This window comes from Mustela putorius, unplaced genomic scaffold, assembly GCF_011764305.1.
Source record: "Mustela putorius furo isolate JIRA1106 unplaced genomic scaffold, ASM1176430v1.1 tig00003944_pilon_pilon_pilon, whole genome shotgun sequence".
Lineage (NCBI taxonomy): Eukaryota > Metazoa > Chordata > Mammalia > Carnivora > Mustelidae > Mustela > Mustela putorius.
This window is the reverse complement of record NW_025422088.1, coordinates 2,293,109-2,313,469: the sequence shown is the minus strand read 5'-3', so window position 1 is coordinate 2,313,469 and position 20,361 is coordinate 2,293,109. Positions and strand designations below refer to the sequence as shown.

Genomic DNA, 20,361 nt, shown 5'->3' with positions numbered 1-20,361 from the left:
GAACCACATATCTTTCCATATGTGAAGTCTGTGATGTGGCCATAATATGGGGCCTGATAGGAGGTAGGTGAGGAGAGGTGGAAAGAGGTTGAATCTCAGTCAGGCCTAGCACACTAGGCAACTATATAGAAGCTAACTATATAGAACTATATAAAGTGTTCTGAAGTACACCAAAAGCATATTTGTGGAGGAAGTGGGCTCCGGATTCATAGGAAACACTCAAAGCCGAAGATAAAGCAGCAGTGACAACAATGGAAAATGGATAGCCACTTGCCTGAGGACAGTTACATGTAAGAATGTTGTGGTCCTTCTACTTCCCCTATTCCAACCCAAACAAATAACAGAAAAGGATGAAGAAATGTGAGGAATCAGGGCATTTGGTACCCTCCTCCTCTTCCTTCACTCCCACTCATCCCCATCACTTACTACCCCGAACATCTTTAGAGCAGCTTGAACATCAAGTCTAGGCTGCACCCAGGCAAGGCGAGAATCTATGAATTAAATATGAGGCTGAAACATTAAAAAAATCAAAATTCTTAACAAGAAATATAAGACCTTGTGACAGCAAAAAGTGGCTGAAAAGCTATGGGATCCCCAAATGTGATGAAGGTAGCAAGCACACTACCCAGTAGGAAGTAGGCTTCTCAAAGCATGGCAGATAGTGTTTAATGAAAAAAGGATCATGTTTTATACCTTCGGTATTTCAGACTCTTCCATCAAGTCAATTTTGATGATCTCCATAGTAAAGTATTTTCAAAAATAACCCTTCTACCAGTTTTTATCTTTGAGCAAGCAAGTTTCTTGCTCCTTTTCTTTAGTCATTTTATTCTTAGCCTGATCTGAAACCCTCTACTAATAGACATGTAGTCAAGGCTGTATTTGGCCAGTCTGTTCTGGTATTGAATGAACTAATTATTAAAATAATAAAGAACTTGGACTGGCAATGACTCAAGCTCCCGCTTTCTCACTTTGCAGGCTTGGGCTCTCCTCCAGAAGCCCCCACAATCCAGCAACTAAAGGCTTAATGCTCATACAGTTGGGGACGTCTTGGTCCCTGTTCAACTGAGTGGACTTATTTCAGTTTACACCAGTATATATTAATTTTCAATTTTGAGTATAAACACTGTCTATTATAAATACAAGCAAATGAAACAGATGTCTTCAAATAGTTACTGTCTCTCTCGAAAGATGAATGGTTACTTTGCCACTGGATGCCCTCAATTAACCAACATTCACTAGTCTTTCTAGACTTTCAGATATTGCTTCCTTTTTTTTTTCTTCTCTCAGCTGGTATTGCACATTTCCTCATGATAAACTCCCAACCTTCCCTGCTCTGCCAGACTGCCATGGATGTATCACCACACATCTCAGATAATGGATTTGCCTTCTGAACTAAACTTTCTTACCAATCTAGAGAAGGAACTCTACAAAATATCTACCCTATTTCTGTAGATAATTTGAGTTCCAGATCTGTTTGACCAAATCAAACATTTCTTCTCTTCCTGTGTCTTTGCCACACACCAAAACTTTAATTTAGTTTCCCACTGGAAAATTTTATATCTTATTGAAAATACTCAAATACTGGTAGTATAAAAGGTCTATGATAAATGAGAACACACATAAAATTTCAAATCCAGGTAATGGAGAAACATTTTATTTATTAACATACAATAAAATTTTTGAGGGTAAGGGACCATTCTGTGCTTCAGGGAAACAAGGGCTTGAAGTTATTGTCCTCCTCAAGATGTGCTCCTACACCATATTGATTATCACAGCCTTATAATCTTCATTACTTTCCCTCAGGGCTTCAGACTAATATGAAAACCTGACTGCTTACCTGTCTAGATTTCCAGCCAATATCTCTTCAACTTCTCCATCATCCAATATGTATATACATTCAATACATTACTCATAAGAGCTCTCAAAATTAACAGTTTAAAAACTATCCAGTTATAAAATAGATAAACTACATGAAGAGACGTTTCATCAGTGAAGATACACGGATGCCACATAAGCACATAAAAATATATTTAAAATCATTAGTCATTAGAAAAATTAAAATTAAAACTACAGTGAGATATCATTATGCACCTATCTGAATTGTAAGCACCTATCAGTGTAACAGAATCAAAGAACTGAAATGCTATCATCTTCATCACATGCTATTGGTTGGAAGCAAGTCAAAGGTTCTGTCCACACTCAAGGTCTGAACTTCAGGAGGCAGGACTCATGGGAGCCACATTAGAGTGTGTTTATCATATAAAATGTAAGACATATTTCAAAGTTTCAAAAGGAAGCAAAAATCACACATATAGCTAAGTATACTTCATAGAGATAATCACTATTAATGAATGCTGAATGCTTTCCTCATAGTCATCTATGTGTTCTTGAAATCTTTACCCTAACAAAAGGACATCGTATATACAATAATTTGAATAGTCTGTTTTTTTAAATAAATATGTACAACAGAATATGTATAAAAGAGGTATGGTACTTATAGCACTATTTTACAATTTGTCTTACTTTTTAAGAATACATCCTCCTTAAATAGTCTTCAAAATTATAAATTTCAGAAACTCCTAAAGTTTATAATTTATTTCAGTTTCCCTATTATTTAATAGTTAATTTGCTTCCTAATGCCATGTTATAAATATCACTATGATAAATCTTAGTTTCATTAAAAAAAAAGCCTCCTAAATATATCTTAAATATATACTTTGAAGAACTAAGTGGGAGAATTTCGCTTCCCAGTTTCAAGTCTAAACTTTTATTACTGTCATCACTGTTACAGTCCTATTCTTGACCACTTCCGTACTCCCACTGCTGTATTTGACTGATACCTGAGCAGTTCCTCAGCATCTTTCAAGATAGTTGAAGTGTCCACTCCTCCAGGTAGCTAGATTAATTGAAATGACTTTTCTAATGGCACTCCATTGGCATCTCTCTTTTGTACTGTTACATCATTTTTTTTAATGATGTTCAACTTGCCAACATATAGTACATCATTAGTTTTTGATGTAGTGTTCAATGATTCATTAGTTGTACATAACACACAGTGCGCATCTCATCACCCAGTTACCCCCATCCACCCACCTTCCTTTCCACAACCCTCAGTTTGTTTCCTCGAGTCAAGTGTCTCTCATGGTTTGTCTCCCTCTCTGATTTCTTCCCATTCAGTTTCTCTTCCCTTCCCCTTTGATCCTCTATGCTGTTTCTTATATTCCACATATGAGTGAAATCAAGTGATAATTGCCTTTATTTCCATTTATTTATTTCACTTAGCATAATACCCTTCAGTTCCATCCATGTCAATGTAAATGATAGATAATCATCCTTTCTGATGGCTGAGTAGTATTCCACTATATAAATGAATCACATCTTCTTTATCCATTCATCTGTTGAAAGACATCTCAGCTCCTTTCACAGTTTGGCTATTGTGGACATTGCTCCTATGAACATTATGGGGCATGTACCCCTTCTTTTTGCTACATCTCTATCGTTAGGGTAAATACTTAGTAATGCGATCGCTGGGTCATAGCCTAGCTCTATTTTTAACATCTTTAGGAACTTCCCAACTGTTTTCCAGAGTGGTTGTACCAGTTTGCATTCCCACCAACAGTGTAAGAGTGTTCCCCTTTCAATGACAGGGGGGGCACCTGAGGGCACAGTATGTTAAGCATCTTCTTTCAGTTCAGGTCATGATCTCAGGGTCCTGGGGTGGAGCCCTGTGTCATTGGTCTTCCTGCTCAGTGGGAAGTCTGCCTCTTCCTGTCCATCTGCCCCTCTCTTCAGCTCACATGCTCTCTCTCAAATAAATAAAAATCCTTTGAAAAATTAATCGATTGATTGATTGATTAAGTGATGTGTTTATGTGTCTTCTCTCTTCCAGGATTGTAATGTCCTTATCAGGCAGAGAACACATCTCTTTCTTCTTCACATATTTAGCACCTAGCACAGTGCATATAATACATACTAACTTCCTAGAAGGAAGTTGAACTGAGCTACTGAACTAAACTAAGATAGTGTGGGTATGCTCTGGAGATACAGTTTTGCTAAGCTATCTACATTTACAGTGTGTTTTTCTATCCTTGAGCACACTAACAAAGCCTAAAATTAAATGAAGGAGATTCAGACACTCTTATGCAACATAAAGGCCCTTTGTATCACATGCAACTCTTTAAAAAAGGAAGCAAATGTAAAAGAAGATCAAGAAATTTGCAATGACTCTTCCTTCACCAGAAAGAATGTCTACCCAAAGACGGAGACAAATATTATTGCACATGCTTAAACACCCTGAAACTTAAAAATGTATATTAGAGTCATCCTCTTGCATTCACAAAATGATCGAGATGATCATTAAAAAGTCTAACACAAAACCCCATCAGAAGAAGTAAAATAGCATTTAATTATGTAATAGGTAGAAGAGGTGCTTTAGGACAATTTTATCATTTTAATATCCTTGCAACCCCTGTGACAAGCATTAGTAAATTCATTTTTTATCAGAAACAGCCTACCCAAGATTTCACAACTAGTCAGTGACAGAGACACACTTCAAAGATAGGAAGGTCCAATTTCAAAGTCATGATCTTCCTATTTCTTTGCATTGTGAAAGCACCAGGAAATACCATAGTTTTCAGTTTATTACTGGAAATGTTCCCTAAAATACCAAGGGAAAGAGTAGTAATGACTAACAGCAGGCTTGAAGTTGGGGCTGCATATCTATGGGAAACCATGATTATTTGCATTGTGCTATGTTTGATTTAGTTCCCTGTCAAATGTCACGCCAAAGCCTTGACACAACAGAGATTTGTGTCTGAAGCCATTCATTCTCTGTCTGGCAGAGCACATTGGCTGGCATATTTTACATAGATATTCAAAAGTCACACTAGTCTCTGAATAGAGCATGAAAGTAACTAAGATTTAAAAATAAAGTGTGTATATACATATGTATACACATATATATGTATATATATGTATATGTATGTATATGAAAAATAGACTCGAGTCATACTAAAAAAAAAAACTAGAAGTATGTTTCAGTTTTTAAATCTCAATTATTCATATATGTATATGTTTTGCTTATAGAAGTTTATTTTTTCATAGAGACGTAACATGGCAGAACACATACAGTATGTTTTGAGCCAAATTTAAAATACAAAGATGAGTATATGTGTATTTCCCCAAGTATTATGTTTGCATAAAATAGGTTATCAATTATTAATGATATCATATATTTACATATCCACATTTTTTCTAAGCACAAACCAACTTTCAACTTTTCTTGAAATATGAAATTACTTTATCACACAAAAAAATCAAAGAACTGCCTCACCCAATTCATTGTGTGGTGGAAAGACTCAAAATAGGGTAAATGATCTAAGAAGTTTTAGAGAAACTATAAGCAAACATTTGTGAACCATTCATTATTTAAGTACCTCCAAAGAAATGACAATCCTTCTTTTAATACCTTAGCCCAGAACTTACATTCCTTATGTGCTACTTTAAGCGATTTTTTCTTGCTACTTCCTCTGTAGAGGACTGGTTTTCATAGCTTCTGTATGTGGGATCAGTTTCCAGTTCCTTCCTTCATCTTTCTCCCTTACAGTCCCTGAGAATCTTAATTCCTTTTGTCTTTACTCCTGGAGTTCCCACTACGTACTTTTAATTCAATGTATACCTTTTCTTTTCAGATCCTTCTCAGGATTCAAGGTTATTATGATTCATGATATTTAAAATGTTCTTTGTCCACACTTGTAAAATAACATTCCATTTTGGAATCAAAAGCATCCTGTACTGGCTTTGCACTCACCATTATGTTTCCCGCAGTGCATTTATTTACTTTTTACCAAGCTCTATTTATTTTGCTGTTTGCATCTTCTTCCGCAATCAACTTGGAATTTTAAAATAATTTCATTCTCTGGTCCCCCAAAACTTAGATATTCTTAGATAGTTCTTAACTAATAGTTAACTTGCTTATATCCTACCTTCAATAATTTAATCATCAGAGTCACTAAAAACTGTGTTAAACAACTTCCCTCAAACAGTTCCATTGTTTTACTGTCAAGGGCATTAGTGATAACTATTCTTTGAATATATGCTGTATGAATTAGGGGTCTCTGTGATAAGGAAATGATAAGTATTTAATTATCAGAATTTTGATTCTAATGTTTTCTCACTAGTATCATGTTCTATCAGATGGAAGAGTGTATCATAAACATGAACATGTACTATACTTCCATATATATAAGCATATTACACTAATAATTTTTATAATATTTTTATTACTATAAAATTTATATTTATATACTTTACTAATGGAAAACAATGGAAATATATTTTAAATGTGCATACCTTTGTCCAAGGCACATTCTGCTGTGGTCTCAGGACAGGAACCTATTGTAAAAAATATATATATATTCTCATTAATATACTTAGTATAAGAAACAGATTGAAAAATACCAACACATAAAATTTTTAAAAAATGGTTTAAACCTCAACCATCGCTTAATACTATTATCTGTCCAGTAACTTCAAAAATATTCTGTTTTTGTCTTTTTTATTTTGCTTTAGTCTATTAAGAAGAACAGGAAAAAGTGTAAATATTCTGATATACTTCTCAATAAAGTTCTCTAAAGGAACTTTATTTTTTTTGTATCTTAAAATAAACATTTTTCTTTCCTAGAAAGAAACATAAAGGCAGATTAAGTTCCTGATACATAAAAGTCAATTTCAGGGAAAAATTCAGAAAACATTTTTCAAAAATGCTAAGCAAATTATTATGTTCCAAATAAGAAGGAGGAAGCAGGTTAAGCAGGTTTTATGATAACAAAAGTCCTATAATATTTGTTCATCAAAAAATGGCAACAGAACAACAGTTAAAGTTAAGAGAATCATTTCACTGTAGTAATATTTCAAATTTTCAGGCAGTTAAGCTAGAATGTATGTGCAGATAATAGATTTAATTTTTTTTTAGATTTTTATTTATTTCAGACAGAGATCACAAGTAGGCAGAGAAGCAGGCAGAGAGAGAGGAAGGGAAACAGACTCCCCGCCAAGCAGAAAGCCCAATGCGGGGCTCTATTCCAGCTGAAGGCAGAGGATTAACCCACTGAGCCACCCAGGCGCCCCCAGATAATAGATTTAGATATGTTCAAATGAACTTGTGTACTTTAAAATCAGAGGAGGAAACTGAATCATGCATTGCTGCATTAAAACCAATATTTCTATCATTTTCTTCTATTTTTTATTGTATTAGACACAGTGTCACATTTCCAAATACATGGACACCCAACTGACATAAAAGCACAGATTTTAATCTTAGAACTCCCATTGCAACTGTGATAATGTTAATTATAAGAACTTCAATTAAATGTAAAATCAAAGAACCACTGGTTTTTTTCATATTTTTTGCATTCTATTTACTTAAAATTTCCAGATATGGGAGGAAAAATCAGAAGAAATTAATTTTATTTTTGATTTCTACCAGTATATTGGAATTAAAGTTCTACATGAATAAATCTTAAAAATTAAAAAAAAATAGCATCCATAAAGTAAACATAAAAGTATGTTTTTCTTTCATGTTTAAAGTTCATAGACCCAAACAACTTTAGCTCTAGAAGGCACCTGAGTGGATAACCAAGTAAACCAAATCCACTATCAGTTAAAGGATTCTCATTGTTATGTGGAAATGCCTCAAGAGTCCCTGGATAATGTAAGGGAACCATTCCTTTGGGTAAGCCAAAATATACCCTCAGCCATTCTTCAAGCACACTAGACATGTGCATAAATTCAAGCATACATATGCATGATGTCTGCATGTGACCCCCGCCCCCAACAATTTTAGGCCATCTTCTTTATTGTATGGCCAAACCTAGAACCTCACTTTTCTTGGATTTGAAACTTGGACCCTGGATTACTAGCCACACTGGACTTTAGACAATTTACATAACCCTCTCTGACCCTCAGTTTTTGTTTTTGTTTTTGTTTTTTACTTACAGTGAAGTTGTTATAAAGACTAAATGGGTTAATACAAATAAATTGCTTAGAAACTTTTCCTAGGACATAATAAATAGCCAATAAATGTTCACTATTGAAAACTACAAAATATTTGAAAGTAAAAATTCTTCAAAAATCTTCAAAAATATGAAGTAATTTGGATATTTAAAAATTATGTCAGTTGGTATTTCTAGTCTACTAATCATCTCTCAAGTGTGAAAATCTCCATTTGTATTTCTTACATTTTAGTATAATTATATTTGCCCAAATATAATTATAAGAAACCATTGAGAAACATAACTATGGAATGCAAATTTTATTCATGAAGGAGTCATAAAAGAAACCAAAGTAAAAGTGGCATTTTTTTTCAATAAGGGATTTTAAGTGGTTAGTAAATAGCTGTAATTCTATGTTCTGTGTTTTACTTGTGGTCTGGCATGACTAGAGGAACAGAAAATCTTCTTAAATGACAGGGAGGTACTTAAAGTTTTCCACAGGTCAAGCAAAAATCCAATTATCTAATATCCATGGGAGCAGACGTATGTGGCAAAGAGAAAGTACAAAACTGGAGACCCATTGTTACTGCCAGGCTATAAGAAATTTATCACAGGAAGACATGGTAGGAACAAAGTCGGAGTTGGACTCACAGAGCAGACAATCTTCAGCTACTAAAATCTCTATTTCCCTGGCCATTAGGGATAGTCAGGGCTTTAAAAGATAGGATTAAGTTTGTTTGCTATGATTTTTCAGATCAGGACCTGCTCTCCTATAAATAGGAATCAATTGCAGAAGGAAAGTGTAGGAACATAATTTTTGAAGTTTGGTTTAACTGAGTATAGGGTAAATTTAGAGAGGGGAGAGAAAAGACTTGATAAGAGAAAATGAACATAATAGGAAAGGGAGAAGAAAAGAACTACAGCCTTAATAAGCAAAGTGGTAAATGCCAAACCTGAAAGGTAGGCAATATATTTGGTAAAGTATGTTTTGATGAGAAGTTATCTTTATAGATCTGGTGGTGGACCTGAAGAAGAGGTAGTGACCTATTTACATCATTTTATTTTTTTAACTCAGGTTTTTTTCAACCAAGGCTGATTTCCTCCTCCCATTCCTATATAACAATTTCTGGAGACATTTTGGGGGTCACAGCTGGGGGTGGGACACTACCAGACGCTACTAGCATCTAGTGGGTAGAGGCCACGGATGCTGTTAAACATTCAGTAGTTCACAGAGCTGCCCCCCACAAAAAAGATTCACGCAGCCCAAAAGATCAGTCAGGTGCTGAAGTTGAGAAATACTGTCTTAACAGAGGAGGTCAAGCCTCCCCCTACCTCAGCGCATCACAAACCCTCCCAAATCATGACATCACATCATTTACATAGAGTGAATCTTCCAGGAAAAAGAGAGCTAACTTTGGCCAAGGTTCTTGACAGAGAATATTTTAGTTGCAAGTAATCTATTTAAACACTGCTGACCTAGCACTTAATGTAGCCATGTATGAAACCCAGATTGATTAGATACTTGTCATCAAGTTTTTTACTATACCAGTCTGAGCCCTGTATGTCACGGTATTTCCACTCCTCTTCTCAAATGTTATTATTTGATTTTACTTTTATACAAAAACACTAATTTCAAACATTCAGACATTATGCCATTTGAAATAATTTAGTTTAAGAGAGCGATTATTTACCTTATTATTATTAGAAATTTGAATTCACAACTCAATAGTTACCCAAAATCATTCTAAAGGAAAATAAGGTGATTTAATATTTTTATTTTATTTTTACTTTACCCCAAAAGAACAACTACTTTAAGCAAAACTAAGGTACATTTCTATTGATTATTAACATAAAGATATAATATACATGGCAACTTGAATAAAAACTAATGTTTGAAACATAATAATTACTACTATTTAATATAAACTAATGTATAATTTTACACTATTCTGATTTTGCTCATTTGAGGATACTTCATTACTATCATGTTGCTCAGAGTATTTAACCTGCAAAGTATAATGTTTCTTTGATATTAATTTAGTGGGACTCCCAATCTAAAAAACAGGTCATGTCTCACTTTGTTGATTTCTTTCAAGGATTGAATAACCAAAACAATTTTGAAAAAGAAAAACAAAACTGGAAGTATCACAATACCAGACTTCAAGTTATATTACAAAACATTAGTAATGAAAGCAGTATGGTATTGACATAAAAACAGATACATGGATTAGTAGAATAGAATAGAAAACCCAGAAATAAACACTTAATTAAATGGTCAGTTGATCTAATCAAAAGCAGAATGAATATACAATAGGAGAAAAACAGTCTTTTCAACCAACGGTGTTAGGGAAACGAGAGAGCTACATACAAAAGAATGAAAGTGGACCACTTTCTTACACCATACACAAAAATAAATTCAAAATGGATTAAAGACCTAAATGTGAGACCTGAAGCTGTGAACATCCTTGAAGAGAGCACAGGCAATAATTTCTCTGACATAAGCCAAAGCAACATTTTTCTAGTTATGTTTCCTAAGGCAAGGAAAGTGAAAGGAAAAATAAACTATTGGGACTACATCAAAATAAGAAGTTTCTGCACAGCAAAGGAAACAATACATCAAACTTAAAAGCAACCTTCTAAAGGGGAGAAGATATTTGCAAATGACATATCTGATAAGGGTTTAGTATTCAAAATACATAAAAAAAAACCCAACCTGATACAACTCAACGCCCTGAAAACAAATAATCTTATTAAAATAGGTAGAAGACATGAACAGACATTTCTCTGAAGAAGACAACCAGATGACCAACAGACACATGAAAAGATGTTCAACATCAGCCATCATCAAGGAAATGCAAATCAATGCTACAATGAGCTATCACCTCACACGTGTAAGAATGGCTAAAATTAGCAACACAAGAAATAGCAGGTGTTGGAGAGAATGTGGAGAAATGGAACCCTCTTGCACTGTTGGTGGGAATGCTAACTAGTGAAGCCACTCTGGAACACAGTATAAAGGTTCCACAAAAAATTAAAAATAGAACTACTCTATCATCCAGTAATCACACTACTGGTTATTTAACCAAAGAATATAAAAATACTAATTTAAAGAGATACATGCACCCCTATGTTTACTGCAGCATCATTTACAATAGCCAAACTATGAAAGCAGCCCAAGTGTCCATCAATAGATGAATGGATAAAGAAGTGTGTGTGTGTGTGAGAAATGGAATATTATTCAGCCATAAAAATGAAATCTTGCCATTTGCAACAACATAAAATGGAAAGTATAATGCCAAGTAAAATAAGTCAATCAGAAAAGACAAATACCATATGATCTGAGTCATATATGGAATTTAATAAACAAATGAGCAAAGGAAAAAGAGAGAGATAAATGAAGAAATAGAATCAACTATAGAGAACAAACTGACAGTTACCAGAGGTGAAGGGGGGTGGGTGAAATAGTTAATGACGATTAAAAAGTACACTTATCATAATGAAAATAAATACAATTTTTAAGATGTCAAAACCAAAAAAAAAAAAAAAGGTCCATATGTACATAGTAATGCAAGACCACAGTAAGAGTTGTTCTTGCAAAACATGTAAGTCAACAACCACTTCACTAAAAGAGAATCACTATTTTACTCCAAAATAAATCATGAGCACAATGACTAATGCTCCTTATGCCCAATATGAATGCTTTAGAATTGGTTGAGTTTCTGTTATTTTCCTTTTATTAAGCATTTATTAGTAGCCAATCAATTTGTTCGTATAGTTTATATAATTTCCAGATATATAAGAAGTCATTAAAATGACTTACCTTCTAAACCTATCTTGAAATTTTATGTCCTTACTGATGTATGATCCAATTTCAAGAACGAGTCCAGTAGATATGCTTTATTTCAATGAAAGATGCTCTATATAGTATGCAAACTGAACTTATGAGACCAAATAGAGTTATTACTAAATCTACTTTTTGTGTATCTACTTGAGTAGCTGACCTGGTGTGCTTGTGGACATAATTCAAAATCAGAATGATCGCAGTGTGTAACATATTTTTTTGTCATAAAAGACGGAAATGCTGTCATAATAATTAGGGGCACCTGGGTGGCTCAGTGGGTTAAAGCCACTGCCTTTGGCTCAGGTCATGATCCCAGGGTCTAAGATAGAGCCCTGTATCAGGCTCTCCGCTCAGCAGGAAGCCTTCTTCCCCCTCTGTCTCTTTGCCTGCCTCTCTGTCTGCTTGTGATCTCTCTCTGTTAAATAAATAAATAGAATCTAAAAAATATATATATATATTTTTAAAAAGATAATAATAATTAGTGAATAAGGGGATTACCATCAAGAATAGTGCATTGTGAATATTTTATAAGGGCAAACCAGAAATTTTAATATATTTATATTATGGGCTGAATTGTGTGCCCTCAAAATTCTTATGGCACCTGGGGGTGCCTGGATGGCTTAGTCCAGGCATGCACTCATGGCTATCCTATATTATATTGGCTTAGTCTATTAAGCATCTGACTCTTGGTTTCCACTCAGGTCATGATCATGGGTCATGTTCGAGCCCTGCACCTGGCTTCGTGCTCAGCAGGGAGTTTGTTTGAAATTCTCTCCCTGCAGTGCTCCCCACACTCTGCTCGCACTCTCTCTCTCTTTCAAATAAGTAAATAAGTTTAAAAGAAGGAAGGAAGGAAGGAAGGAAAGCAGCTAAGCCAGCTTTCATTAAGTCTGAAAGTGATGATATTTGGAGAGAATGTCTTTAAAAAGGTAATTAGATTAAAATGAATCCATTAGGATGAGCCCTAATCCATTGTAAATGGTGTCCTTATAAGAATAGATTAGGGCACAGAGAACCTCAGAGGAAAGATTATGAGCAGACTCAGAGAAAAATGGCCATCTACAAGCTGAGGGGAATAGCCCTCACATAAAGTAACACCTCACCTACAAGTAACACCTTGATTTTGGACATCTGGCCTCCAAAATCATAAGAAAAAAAAAATCTGTTGTGTAATCCCAGTCTGTTGTTTTCTGTTATGATAACCCTTAAAAAACTAATAGAATTTTACTTTCTAGAGTTAGAGTATGCCTCTACTTCAACATGTGACAAGAAGCAAATTTTATCCTCAGTGATGCCCCATTTCCCATGTAATAATTATCTTTCTCTTTCATAGGCTTCTTGCATAAAAAATTTGCAAGGATGTTCCTAGGATATAAGGGCATGTCTATCCATGGACACAACTTCCTGCTCTTTAAATGTATTCTCAAAGTGATCCATTTCTGACCTAAGGAACAGTCTATCATAATGACTCTAATTGCTGAGAACAGCATGACCTATATCTGTATTTGAGGGTATTTCTCTGCAAAAAGCAAATAATATTTTTTTAATAAAGCAAGATTTTTGTGTTATTTGTTTTGTTAGTATTGAGCAGGTATGATGAAATTGTCATCTTCATTCATTGTTAGTGGTAGCATGAATTCGGAAAGCAATTTGCCAGCAGGTATCAAAGACTTAAAAATAGTTGCTCATTTTCACCCAGTTATTTCTCTCCCAGGAATCTCTCAAAAGGACATATCAACAGATCCTGGCAAACATTTATGAATTGATAATCCACTTTACCACTATTTATATTAACTCTTCTCTTTTGAAAAAGGAAGCATGTTATATATCTTCTAACAGATTAGAACAACTGAGTTTCTCCCCTAGATAAGGAACTTTTGTGCTTTTATTTGCAACCATGTTTTCAGTGGCATGAGAATATAAAATGAATTTTATAGTTTTAAGTGACCAGATGAGGATACAATAGGATTCTATCGTGTAAAACTCCCCACAAACAGGAATTCTCTTTACTATCACGTAAAACTCCCCACAAACAGGAATTCTCTTTACTCTTTACTCAGGAATTTCTCTTTACTCTTTACTACCAACCTCCTTTCTCTCTCCCACCCTACACATGGAGAGTAGACTTTATAAATTAATAAAGCACTCTGAATTCTAAGAAGCAGACATGACTCATGACAGTATCTTAGTGGAGTCCTTCATCATCTCAGGAAGATCAGGGAGAAAGAGGTTTCCACAGTTATAATCTGTTAGTACAAGCTGGTAACTACTTCAGTATTCAAGTGACCTGCCTCCTCTATTTTATCCAAAATAATTAGAACTGATTAAATTCAATTCAAACTTTCCTTTCTCATTTGGAGGATCAAGAGGTAGTCTCTTTTTGTTCCTTAACAGAGGTATCACAAAGTATCTCATGACATGACATAAATATTTTTTTTTAAAGTTCTATACTTTGGGGACACCTGGGTGGCTCGGTGGGTTCATCCTCTGCCTTCAGCTCAGGTCATGATCCCAGGGTCCTGGGATCGAGCACCGCATCAGGCTCTCTGCTTTAGCAGGGAGCCTGCTTCCCTCTCTCTCTGCCTGTCTCTCTGCCTACTTGTGATCTCTCTCTGTCAAATAAATAAATTAAAAAAAAAAAGTTCTATACTTTGTTATGTCCACTTGTTACAATGTATCTATGTCATTTTATTGAAACCATCTGAACCTTGTTGTACAATTATTACCAAAGAGTTTAGCAAGTTCATATTTTAAGAAATGAAGAAACATTGTAAATGCCCCATGGTTATAGGTGACAATTCACCTTATTTTTTTAAAGACATTTTTAATTAATTGACAGACAGAGATCACAAGTAGGCAGAGAGGCAGTCAGAGAGGGAGAGAAGGAAGCAGGCTCCCCGCTGAGCAGAGAGCCCTATTAGGGGCTCAATACCAGGACCTTAAGATCATGACCTGAGCTGAAGGCAGGGGCTTTAACCCACTGAGCCACCCAGGCGCCCTACCAATTCACCTTGTTGAGGCAACATTGTCACTGGGGTGCCTGGAACATTCCATCACTTAGTGATTTCTATGAACCATGAGCAGACACATATGGCATCTTTTTGGTGTAGTATGTACATAGAAAAACATGGGAAATATATGTGAAAATATTATTGGTGGTTATCTCTAAGTGGTGATTTTCTTCTCTATATTTTTCTATATTTTCTATTTTTTTCTACAATTGCCATATATCTCCCTAACAAACAAAATCAATGTTTTATTCCAGAGACACACCGTGTTAATCTCTTATCCTACTAATTCTGCAGACAGGTGAAATGGGTTGGACCCCTTAGGGACATTCCCTAAGCTAGGTACCTTAAATCACCATGTACTGCTTAGTCCTCAAATAATCACTGAAACACTTGAAGGTTGACTTTCATTCCACCTTCGCAGAGAACTTCTTTATAAAATTTTATTTCTGAAATTTAGACTCTTTGGAACTGGTACAATATTGATACTTGCATTCCTTTCAGGAAATTAGACCCCTTTAAGAATTATTTCAGTTCTTTTTATAAGATTTTATTTATTTACTTGACAGACAGAGATCACAAGTAGGCAGAGAGGCAGGCAGAGAGAGAGGAAGGGAAGCAGGCTCCCAGCTGAGCAGAGAGCCCGAAGTGGGGCTCGATCCCAGGACCTTGGGATCATGACCCGAGCCCAAAGGCTTTAACCAACCCTCTGAGCCATCCAGGCGCCCCAAGAATTATTTCAGTTCTTAAACAATAGTAAATTAGCCATAGGGCAAGTTCCTTTTGACACCGTGGATATGGGATATCTTGGGTGAGGGTTGTAGAATTCAGGCAATAGTTCCATCATTTATCAACCTGTATTCTTGGGCAAATCACATCCTTACTGTGGTTGATGACTGAGCAATCTCTGTGGATACTCTCAAATTTAACAGCCAACTAAGGCTACCCACCTGAATGAGCATATGGACCTGTAAGGTGTTCTGTTCTTTACATGCATAACTAATTCTGTTTGGGCACTGAAATATTTGGTTGGAAGCAGCCAGTAACAAGTAAGGTGCCAAATTATACTTTTAAATGTGATTTAGGCACTCTGATAGAGGTCTTGAGGGGAATTTTTTTTTTTAAGGTTTTATTTATTTATTTGACAGACAGAGATCACAAGTAGGCAGAGAGGCAGAGAGAGAGAGAGGAGGAAGCAGGCTCCCTGCTGAGCAGAGAGCCCGATGCAGGACTTGATCCTGGGACCCCGAGATCATGACCTGAGCCCAAGGCAGCGGCTTAACCCACTGAGCCACCCAGGCGCCCCTTGAGGGGAATTATTTTAAAATAAATAAATAAAAAGATCCTAGGGTGTTATACCCTTAACATACTTTTGAGTTGTAGGAACATGTGAATCTGACAATCCTCAAGAAGGGTTAATCATAATATTCTTTCCCTGTCCTATTCATGATAGCACTTCGTAAACGCCCAATTTTCAAAACCTCAGACTTTGTAGCAACAGAAAACAAATAGTGGAATTAATGTGCAGCAAGAGCAGCACTGACATTACGCTGGCTTGGCACATCATTATTCGGAACATAGCATTAGCACCTTGCAAGGAGACAGAAGAGAGGAAGCAGGTCCCTCATTATTTCTGAGAGCAGGACTTGAGCACCAGTTTGGAGATTTGAATGCTCCATTATCATCAGTCTATGGCTGGCATTTATGGATCTGTCACCCCACTGGATCATCAACTAATTACATTAATAATCAGATCTCATTTTCCTTTGTCTTTTTAATTTTAACCACAGAGTTTTGTCCATGAAGGTCACTTGTTTTATGGTACTGCTAACAGAGACACATCATCATTAATACTTCAGCTAAAATATTCCTGTGGAGCTAAAGGGCTGGTTCCTTGTGAATTTTAATCCATGCTTTTTAAGAAAGAGGAGATCAGGGTCCTAAATTCCAGTTTTGTCAGAAACTCTCTGGCTTTGGGCAAGTCATTTAACCCATCTAACCTCACTTTCTTCATTGTAGAATGCAATAATTAGAATTGTAATCTCGGATTCACTCATTTTTGAGTATTTATAGTTCTATACCTAAACTTTCTTCTAGAAGAAGAATGGTAAGTGGAAATTTTATGTAGCATCCAGAAGCTACAATTTATTAATCTCCCTGTTTAAAAGATTTTATCTTCATCCAAGTCATCTTCCATTCAATTGTGAATTATTATTCAAGAGAAAATTCTGTTGGGTCCTTTTGCCATTAACGCCCTAAAAGAGATTCCCCATCACTCCAGACAATAAGTAAACTTCTTGTTTTGGTATTTCAGGAAGTAAATAGTTCCTGTCTTGCTTAGCAGTCTCCTCTCCCACCATTAACCTATATCACACTTCCACTCCTAGAAATCAAACAAACAAACAAACAACATAACAACAAAAAACCACTTGCTCCTCCCTGAGTATACCATGTGCATTTTCACGTCTATGTTTGTCATGTTCTGTTCCTTGTTCTTTGAATACTCTTTTTGTATTTCTCCTCCTAAATGAGAACTTAGCTCAGGGTGAGTCCTTCAGAGCGCAGTTTACCCCATCCGCCTTTCCTTTCTTCTCTTGGGCGTAGTTATATGCCCCTAAAAGCTCATATGTCTTGCATATGTCTTATATCCCTGGACTATAATTATTGCTTTCAAGGCATATTTGTTTCAAAACACTGGCCAGTTCCCAAAGAGAAGGGACTTTTCTTCCCCTCTCTCTTTTCTAGCACTTACCATGATGCCTGACACATAATGGTCACTTAGTAAAGATTTATTGAATGAATGGATAGAAAATATGTACATGCAAAAAAAAATCCAAAATATAGTCTACTCCTTGTTATCTCACAACAGAAAACCAAAGATGCTAGTTAAATAACCTAATCAGCCATAACATGTTAAAGATGGTGACTTTCACTAAACTTTTCCTTATCTTTAAAATTACTTCTTTTCAAAACCTTAATTTGAAAACAAAAAAAAATCAATATAGCTTCATAAAGCACCATTTATATCCTCTTTCTAACAACCAGTCACTTCCACTTCATAGCACACCAGACAGCTGAGTTTATTTCTTAACTAGATAATAGCCAGCTAATTTTACGCACACATTTTCCAAATAGTCAGTACATACTTTCCCTATCCTCTGGGTTGAAAGGCAGAAATTCAGAGAATCAATTTTCCCGTCATCCTCTAAAAATACTTTTTAAATTGAGCATCCATGTGAGTATAGTCCGGGCACCACCAAGTAGTTTTATAAATACACACCTTGCCGTATACAAGCTCACATTGTGAAACAGACATGCACTCATGGCTATCCTATATTATATTAAGAGCCTTGGAACTGAATGGAGGAAAACGAGACACATCCTTATCTCTGAGTTTCAGATTGTCTATAAAATGAGATGACCAAAATTTATTTCTTTTTCAAATTTTAAGTTTAGAATTCTTATTTGGGAGGAGAAAAAAAAATAAAAACATGAACTTCTGATACCACTTTTGTCTAATATATCCTCAACACACAAACACACACATTTGTCTTTACACACACACAGCTAGTTGCATAGTTTTCAAAGAATAAATATATCTCCCAAAGATAAATATATAATTTTGGAAACATGTCAATATTTTACAGTAACTTTAAAGAAAAGTTTTACTATTTTTTGTAGAATGTTTTGTAATAAATGAAATTCATAAATTGTACCTATCTACAAAGAGAATTAGAGCACTATTGGAGGACAAAAAGGGAAAAAAACAACAAAATAGTGTTCAACACAATTAGTGAGAGGGGTTTGTACAGGAGACATTGTCTAAAATCCCATCTGCATAATAGAAGGAAGAGGTTAGAAAAGATTGGATAAAGAAGATATTCCAAAGGCAGAAGTACAGGCTAGATGTGATTCATCAGTAAAAGGCAATGGTGAGATTAGAAGATCAAAGCAAGTAGATCAGAAATGACCATTATCAAGTAGTTGCATAGTTGAAGCATTACATGAGGTTCCCTTGGCAATCCAGGGACAAACAACATACCCTGTTAACACAAGTCTAAAACACCAAACATACTGCTTTAGGCACAGTATATTTTCAACAGGTGTTAGTTTCCTTCCACTAAATTAGGTTAAAACTTACAAAGTTGAACTTCAAGCTTACTGAAATTCTAGAATTTTCAAAAGGACTATTCCCTCTGACCAATAATATTTTATGATTCCTTTTTACCAAAACACAACTTCCCTTATTATCTCTCAGCTAACTTCTAATCTTTGTCAGATCTTGACTCAGATATCCTTCTCCTCAAATATTTCCTGACCACAATAGTTGCTTGGATTCTTTCTCTAGAAAGTTTCCTAATAATCTGCACTTTCCCGTCACAGTGCCTGTATGTGTGTGTGTGTGTGAACAGTAAAGAATAAACACATGCTGGATGTCATAAAATGTACTGTCATATATATATCTTAAAGCCATCATTGAGGGTATAATTGAAAAGGCAGATAACATCTAAAAATTCCTAACCCCTTCAAGTCACTGCTGGGAGTGCTCAGATTGATAGCCCATTGACTGAAGGACCACATTTGCATCTTTCATAGATTATTGAAAAACATGGACCTTTCAACACTGAGGTAAGTGACAAATTTATTAATTGTAGCAAATGGAAACAATTTTTTAAACCTTTCATTTAAGAGAGAATAGAACCTGGGCTGAGAGAATTTGAGGGGCTTTGAGAAGTTGAGGAACTTGTTCAGGCTTAGACAGGTAATTAGTAGCAAAACTAAAACTAGATCCCTCTGTTCAGAACTACTTGCCCAGTACATCCTGTTTTTGAGGAATAATTGTAGTAAACATAAATAGCTCTGAGGTTTCATGTGTAGGATGAAAGGAGAGGAAAGATTGCTGCAGGAGTCTTACTTCCTTAATTGCACTATCCTATCAGGACTTCTGAGCTATTATCATAAGAAGGCATTGTTTAATAAATAATTCTCAATTTGAAATCTAAATGCTATTTTGAGTACTCAGAAATCCTCAGAATTAAAGGTCATTTTATTCTTTTGCGGGTAGTGCGCCTGCTTCCTCTGAACTTGCCTAGTTTAATGCTATTCTTCTGGTAAGTAATTTATAAATATCTGTTGACAGACTTAAATAGTATTTGGTTCAAGATATCTGAATAGACAAGCACAAAATATGACATCATGTAATTTAAATACATGAAGATAAGCAACGAAATTACCATGAAATTTATGATTACACCTTTAAATTTATATTCAACTATTTTGTTTCAGTTCTTCCTAGGTTATCATAGATGATTATCATTATTTTAAAATAAAAGGAACAATACTGAAAGCATTCATCCATTCAATAGCAATTCTTTTTTTTTAATTTAAAGATTTTATTTATTTTGACAGAATCACATGAAGGCAGAGAGGCAGGCAGAGAGAGAGGAAAGGAAGCAGGCTCCCCGCTGAGCAGAGAGCACGACACGGGGCTCGATCCAGGACCCTGAGATCATGACCCGAG

General features: G+C 35.3%; 1 protein-coding gene across 44 annotated transcripts in view; it reads right to left on the bottom strand.

The window, feature by feature from the left end:
• PTPRD (protein tyrosine phosphatase receptor type D) overlaps positions 1 to 20,361 on the bottom strand; it is a 2,277,302-nt gene that overhangs the window by 1,399,416 nt on the left and 857,525 nt on the right. For all 44 annotated transcript variants that reach the window (XM_045069786.1, XM_045069815.1, XM_045069785.1 and 41 more), the window contains one exon: positions 6,352 to 6,393. The gene's annotated coding sequence lies outside the window, so the exon portion shown is untranslated. The remainder of the gene's footprint in view (positions 1 to 6,351; positions 6,394 to 20,361) is intronic.